This window comes from Macrobrachium nipponense, chromosome 3 (genome assembly GCF_015104395.2).
Source record: "Macrobrachium nipponense isolate FS-2020 chromosome 3, ASM1510439v2, whole genome shotgun sequence".
Classification (NCBI taxonomy): Eukaryota; Metazoa; Arthropoda; class Malacostraca; order Decapoda; family Palaemonidae; genus Macrobrachium; species Macrobrachium nipponense.
The window spans coordinates 82,584,420-82,592,675 of NC_087202.1; positions in this window are offsets into that span (position 1 = coordinate 82,584,420).

Genomic DNA, 8,256 nt, shown 5'->3' on the forward strand with positions numbered 1-8,256 from the left:
TTCTGCCTAGCCTAATGAGATCACCAATCACCGGGTTTGTTCTTAGCTAGTAGTAGATGAGAAAGGTAAGGGCATCCATAACAAGTAGTAGTACCCACCTAGTAGTAGTAGCTAGTAGGTAGGCTATCTATACTACTACATAGCTAGAAGGTAGGTAGGGTTCAGGCTAGAACAGAATGTCATTGTAGATCCAGTAACTTCAAGTTCTCACGGGAGCACTTTTGGTCTCCGTCTTCAAACGAACACGCTCCTTTAATTTGGAAGATACAGAAGCAGTAACACTAAAACATATGCATTTTAAAAAAGGTCGCCATAGATACTTGTGTTTTTCAGACTTATAGTCGTCTCAGGAATATGGGCAAGATGGTGAATGTCGTCGGAATTAAGGAATCTTTCAGTTAAAGAGAATTTGACGGCATGGGAAACTATTTTAATTTTTCCCTTTCTCTTTCTCTCTCTCTCTTTCTCCTGCAGTATTTTACAAGTGTCTTCATTCAACTACCTCTGCTTAAATATACTGATATTTGTCTTAAAAAGTGGTTCTTGTCAAGTTCAAGAAATAATCTTTCATAGTAATGTGGCCTCTCATAGTATATATAGAGCAACAAAATCAAACCACGTATCATCAACGTAAACAAGGTTCATATAGAAAACTCGTGTTTACGTGCTATTAACCAGTACTAGGATTAGAAACAACATATGCAAGAATTGCCATAGTTATATTTTCGGAAGATGGTAGAGAACAGACAAAGCAGTATATGCGTCCAGAAGTTCCTGTAGCTACTACGAGGAAGTCAATGTGACAGATTGGTATTTATGTTACGTATAACCTGTGTGAATGTTTAGTTACATTATGTGTTTTCCGTCAGATGTCTTTTTTTTATCGTATCAGGAGGCCATGGAAGTTTTCAATCCTAAAAGAAGACAAGGATGCCCGAGATTTGATATAACAGTAAGTTAGAATAGCATTGATTACTCAGAGTTGTGGACGTTTCGTCCGTAGGAGATATGAACCGTCATTTTGTTTGTAATCGGTCCATAAACCATTTTTGTGGCTAAACATTCATGTGGTAATTTGACCAAACCATAGATAATTCTCACCTGTATTAGAGTTATCCACATAGACGGATGGGAAACAAAATACTTTCATATATATATATATATATATATATATATATATATATATATATATATATATATATATATATATAATATATATATATATATATATATATATATTGTTGTTGATGTTGTGAAGTCGCAATGAAACTAACTGATTTTTTAGGTTGGTTGGTTAAGATTAAGCTGGCCTTATGCTGTTACGGGCTCTTGCTCATAGAGCAGCCCGCAGGTCATATGAATATTTTTAAGGTGGGTAGGTTATGAGGTGAGCCTTTATTATGATCATAATGGATATGCATGTGAAAGATATGGTTGTAAAGGTGAAAGGTGAACAGGCAAGGTTACAATCCATTAATAGGAGAAAAAGATCGATAGCAGCGAGTGCTGGCGAGCCAGAGATAGCCAGTAAGGAAATCGAAATAATTTCGTCAGAAAAAACCGGAGAAAACCCTATGGAGTTGAAATGCTATTTCATTAATCGAGCAAAGAATAAAAGCATCGATTGTAGTGGTAGAGATCGATGAAGGAAAAATGAAATATAAGAGTTTTAGAAACAGCAAAACAGACGTTAGTAACAGCTTAAGCGGTAGTTTGAGTGAAAGTTGAAAAATTTCTGTCGTTGTGTGGCGGGATCACAAGCTAAAAAATAAAAAATAAATAACAAGCGGGCAAATCCCCCCCACATAAACCTAATCGCTCCCGCTGCCCAACTCACCCCCAGTCACACTTTCTTCTTTACACAACAAAATACATGCAGGACAATTGACCTATACCTACAGAAAAACGAAACAAAAACAACACAAAACACACATATATACTTACCAACACTCCAGACACTCCGGCCTTTGCTGTGCTGTTTGCTGTCGAGGTCGCAGAGATACCAACCACAAGCCAAAACCAAGAGCCACAACAACACAACAACAACCAAGGAACACAACCACAACTCAACACAACAATCAAGGACCGCAACAACAACCAAGGAACACAACCACAACTCAACAACACAACAACAAAAAAGGAACACAATCACAACCCAAGACCACTGCACAACCAATCACCAACAACACAAAAAAGGCAACATACACACCCACTAACAACACCAACAACAACCCTCAACCACAACAACTCACATATAATAACAGGAACTCACATACAACTCAACAAAGACCTCACAGCACAACAACTCTTAAGCAACAATATCAACTAACAAAACAACAACTAAACAACAAACAAAACACAACTTAGCTGACTTTCAATTCCTCCAATAAACTGCTGTCTAAACTACCTACCATCACCAGCTCTCACCAAAGACTCACTGAAAAACTCACTCAAAACACAGATCTCTAACAGTAAACAGTCCAGAACTCACCAACAGCCAATACAGTCGTTAACCATCCATACAGCAATTACACCCTCTCTCTCTCTCTCTCTCTCTCACACAGACGTTGTCAAATGGAACTCCATAACTCCTCCATAGTTGGACGTAAGGTGGCCAAAAATGGAGAAGAAAGGAAGATTGTTTAATAGTAGAAAAAGTGGATAGTTGCCAAACAATTAGTTAACAACTAATTTCATCTTTGAATTTGTTTTCGGTTCTGACACGATAACGTGGACTGAGGAGGTCGTCGGGGAGATCAGTCTCGTAATCTCTAACTCCATCGCAGAGCGAAAGTCGCTTCTGCTCTTCACTCCCAAAATCACGGAAAAGCGCTCTACATATGTATATGTAACTACTAATGATGAAACTCTTCGAGGGTGCAGGCTTCGGGTACTGCGGCATGCTTGGAGGCCTTGGGCCCTTGGTGGCCTCATGGAGATTATGCGCGATACTCACCAATTTCTCCATTGGAAGTGTCTGCCTCCACAATTTGCGCCTTCATCTCCTGAGGAAGGCGTCACAGGAATATTTTTCGCAAAAGGCTGATCTCCCTTCTTTTGCTGAATTCGTCACAGTCCGGCAGCATCAGGGGACCTTGTAGTTCGTCCCAGGCGTCCTTGGGCGATGCGTCCCCCCGGGGGGGGGGGGGGGGGGGCGGCCATTCATCAGGTCTAGGGCGTGTTGTGCTCTCTCTAGGATGGTCTTCCTAATTGATCTTTTCCGTCTGCACGTCTAGCCAAGAAACGCTGCCCGAGGAAGTGTTTCTTAGCAGTTCATAAAATGACAGACATAATGGACATACATTGATGAATTATATATCGGCGGAAAGGCCAGGAAATTCTACATACAAATATATACAGGTGATTCTTGTGATAAAAACAAATGCATGTTACAGATTACAGCAATACCAACTGTTGCAAACTCATAATTCTTGCTGCTTAGCTAGATGAGATACAAGATCGTGATTAGTGGGTAAAAAAGGTCTTTACAAGTGCTTTCCCAGCCATGACAATAATTAATAATTAATAAGGAATAATTAAATAAGGCATAATTAATTATGAATAATTGGAAGATTTGTACAGTTGATCACAATATCTTGTTGGTATCAGGAGCCTTCCCTTGATATATGTGGTTGTGGGGTGGTATTGATTGTTGAGTGTCTGGTGAGCCTGCCGGGATGTTATCCTTTGTCCGTCCCTTGGGACGACCTCGAACATGCCTCGGGATGTCGGTTTCTTTGCTTAAGGTCGTGGAGGAATTCTCGGGCGTCAGCTGATCTCCTCCCGTGTCTCATTATCCACCAGGAAGGCTGGCTTTAATGTGTGGATGGTTACCCAGTTTTCCTGCCCGTGGATGTTGACGAGGTAGGCCTTGGAGTTTCTTGTGATGTCACGGTATGGCCTGGACAGGGGTGGGTGGCGGGTGATGTCTCTCAGGAAGACGTGTATGCAGGTTCCTAGGCCTCCTGGTCTGTAGTTACATGTCCTGTCTGTGAAAATCTTCCAGTAGGGAGTGTTAGAACTCCTTTGCTACTTCCCTTAGTCTTCTAAGGGGCACATCTTGGTCATTTGGTTCCGAGGGGAAGATATCGCCGGTACTGCCATTGCTTCCCCATGGACTTTTTCAGCATGAGATTCTTCACCGTTTGCTTTTGGTGCTGTTTGAAGTTCTAGCAGAACCCAGGGCAGCTGCGTCTTGCAGTTTTCATTGGTACACCGTGCCATTGGTGCCTTTAATGAACGGTGGGCCCTTTCCACCATTCCATTGTATGTCATTGTGCTGTGGACTGTTGTCCCCATAAGGCGTGCCAGGGAGACCCAGATTTCTGACAGGAATGCCAAGCCCCTGTCCGTAGTTATGTCATCCGGCACACTAAAATGGCTTATCCAACTTGATAGTAGGGCTTCTGCACAGGCACCTGTCGATGCTTCTGCCATCGGGGTTGCTTCTGGCCATTTCGTAGTTCAGTCTATGAATGTTAGGAGGTATCTGTCACCCCCCGATTGTGGCAGAGGTCCTACGACATCCACATGAATGCCCGAACAGTCTTCGTGGTTGAGGGGGGTCTCCGATCCCTGATTCTGTGTATTGGGTGATCTTGCTTGTTTGGGGCAGTATGCAGTTCTTTGCCCACCTCCACACGTCCTTTTTTATCCCGTGCTCATTGTTGTATGTCCCGATGGATGGAAGAGGCCATGGATGATGTCGAATACCTGCTTCCTTCGTGATGCGGGTATCAGGGGGTGGGGGAAGCCTGTGCTGGTGTCACAGAGAAGTGTGATCCCTGCTCTCCTACTGGCACATCCTTCCAATTCGGTGCGGTGAGTGCCGTGCGGTAAGCTTGCATTTCAGGGTCTGTGGCTTGTTCCTTCGCCAGGTCCTCATAATCGATGCCCAGGTGGACAGAATTTATTTCAATCTTTAACAGGGCATCGGCTACCGGGTTTTTTCCGGGGGGGGTTAGCTGATAGCGCACCCAAATTTGAATATAGCAGCCAAGTGCCGCTGCTCTCTTGCCGACCATGCATCTCCCACCTTCATGAAAGCATGTATCAAGGGGTTGCGGTCTGTCAGGATGGTGAGGGGCTGCCATCTAGGAGGTATTTGAAGTGTTGCATTGCCTGATAGATTGCCAGCAGTTCCCTGTCAAATGCACTGTAGCAGGTCTCTGGAGGCTTCAATTTGTGGCAGAAGAACATGAGCAGGCTGGGGACCCGTCCAATTTCTGCTCCAGTATGGCTCCACAGGCGACGTTGCTGGCATTGGTGGTAAGTCTCAGGGAGGCAGTGGGGCCCTGGTAGGCTAAGGTGGTGGCTCTGGAGAGAGCTGCCTTGAGTGCCCTCTGCTGCAGCATTTCCCATGTCAGTGCCATCAGTGTCTTTGGTTTTCCCTCTGCACCTTGGTCAGGGGATACATGATACGGGCGATGTCTGACAAGAATCGTCGGTAGTAGTTGAACATGTCAAGGAACTCCTGTAGGGATTTGATCGTCTCCGGTGTAGGGAAGTTGTTTACTACCTCTACCTTGGAGGCCAAGGGGCGGACGCCCGTCGGGGAGACCTCGTGTCCCTGGAAGTCCACATTCTCTACAGTGAATGAACACTTGTTGGATCTAACAATCAACCCATTCTCTTGAAGGCATTTCAGCATGTCCCAGACGTGTCCCAGTTGCTCTTCCAGGGACGTAGCAGCTGCAGAAAGGTAGGTCCCCTAGGATGCTCTCCATCAGGCGTTTGAATGTGGCCCCAGTGTTCCTCAGGCCAAAGGTGGAGTAGAAGGTGTATGTTCCGAACGGTGTGATGATGGCCGTTTTTGGAATTTCATCAGGATGTACTGGTACCTGAAAATAAGATTTAAGTAGATCAATTTTAGTAAGTATTTTGGCGCCGTGTAGGGCTTCTGTCAGGTCCTGCATGTTTGGCAGGGGTTAATGATCAGGCAGTGTCACCAGGTTCAACCGATGATAGTCCCCACAGGGCCTCCAGGAACCATCTGGCTTCTTTGCCATGTGGAGGGGGACACCCATGGGATTGATGCCTTTTTGCAAATACCCATACTCTCCATCTCTGTGAATGCTTGTTTAGCATCCTGGAACTTCTTGGGCAGCAGGTGATGAAACTTGGCATGTGTCGGTAATTTCTGGTGTCTAAAAGGCATTTACAGCCGACGTCCACCAGCAGGCCATGTTGTGCCAGAAAATTGGCTACCAATAGAGGGAACCTGATGTCTGCAATGACAAAGGGCCATTTGTACTTATGACCCAGAATGGATATTCTGCTGGTCTGGGTTCCATAACAGCGGATGAGGCTTCCGTTTGCGGCTACTAGTGCGGCCATGGTTTTGGGCGGGCGATTGCGGTCCTCCCTTGATGGCGGAAAGACTGGCTGCATGGCTCCCATGTCTACCAGCATTCGGCGCTCCGAGATTGTGTCGTGGATGAAGAATCCCACTGGTTGGGATTCCCTGTTGTTTGTGGCCACTGCTGTTATGGGTGGCTGCCCTCTGCATTTTTTGTGAATGCCCAGAGAGCTCTGAAGTTTCTGACGTTTTTTTTCGAATCGTCATTGGAAATAACACCAGGCTGGATTCGTCCATGTCCTCTGCTGCTGCAGTGGCACCGTTTTTCTGTATATTGCATGTGTATCCCCCTCCCTGACCTTCTCTTCTATCAGGCTGAGGGGGCTGTGGCGTGCTTGGAGGCCTTGGTGGCCTCGTGGAGTTTATGCGCAATGCTCACCAATTTCCCCATTAGAAATGTGTCTGCCTCCATGTTTTGCACCCTCACCTCCCGAGGAAGGCACCGCAGGAATATTTCTCACGATAGGTTGATCTCCCTTCTTGTGCCAAATTCGTGGCAGTTCGGCAGCATCAGGAGACCTTGTAGTTTGTCCCAGGCATCCTTGGGTGATGCGTCCCCCAGGGGCCGGTTCATGAGGTTCAGGGCACGTTGGGCTCTCTCTGGGATGGGCATGGAGTATATCTCGATGTGCTTCCTGTGGAGGTCTTCATATTTTATCTTTTCCATCTGTGCGTCTAGCCAAGGTGTAATTTATGAAACACTTCTTCGGGCAGTGTCGTCATGGTGATATTTTCTTTGGTTTCTTCGTCTGTGACCTTGGCTACACTGAAATGTACGTTGGCCCACTGGAACCATGACGCAGTATTTTGCAGCGAGAATGGTGGCAGCTTTATCACCTGAGATAATGCGGTTTTCAAAGACGAGAGGGGGATGCCGAAGATCTACAAGTCCTTGGCTTGACTTTCGGGTTGCATTTCTGGCATTGTGACTCTTGCACCAAAATGCGAATTAAGTGCCATATTTAGTCTGTTAATGATGTTCAGGGTTCGTCAGAAGTCAAAACTATACGCCATGTGGTTCCATTAATGACTCTGTGAATACAGTTGATGGGGATCGTAAATGGTGGGGCCAAACCGTTTGGACACGCCAGAATGTACCTGGGGAGGTTCGTTGTAATTAGTCCATTAGTGGTGTGGGTGGTTTTCTGAGGAAGGAGCTTTCAGAAGCCTAAATTTTGTCACTGTATGATTCTGTTAAAGAATTCTAAAGGTAAGCGCAGCCGTAGTGAGTTCGTTAATGGCGAAGCCAAAACCGCTGTTTACCGTCACTCCTCGGGTCACCAGTTGTGAGGTCGTAATGAGACAGAACTGAGTACTAACTGATTTATTACCTGGGAACAGGGTATACATAGCAGTGTGCAAATGGAAATGGAGTGCCTGACCCTCTAGTCTCACGACCCGCACACAGACAGAGAAGAATTTGCCTTTCTTAGCAGTCAATAAAATGACAATAACAAAAGACATAATGGACATACATTGATGAATTATATATCGGCGGAAAGACCAGGAAATTCTACATACAAAACATATACGCACATGTGATTCTTGCTGCTTAGCTAGATGAGATTCAAGATCGTGATTGGCGGGTAGAGGTCTTTTCAATCTAGATGAGATACAAGATCATGATAAGTGAGTAAAGAAGGTATTTATAATGTGCAATGGATTTTTATTACAAAAAAACATAGAAAATTGTTGTGCTTTGTAGACATGCAAGCTAGGCATAAAGCTTAAGGATAACAGGTATCGCATAAAGTATAGGTACTACGGCAAAATGCCTATACTCGATTGCATTATATTTTCTAGCCTCCCAGACCAGGGTACTCAAAAGTCAAAACTCTTATGTTCATTTGTGGTTATGCTCATTTCTTCAGAGACTTGGGTACTGTTTTAATCTACCA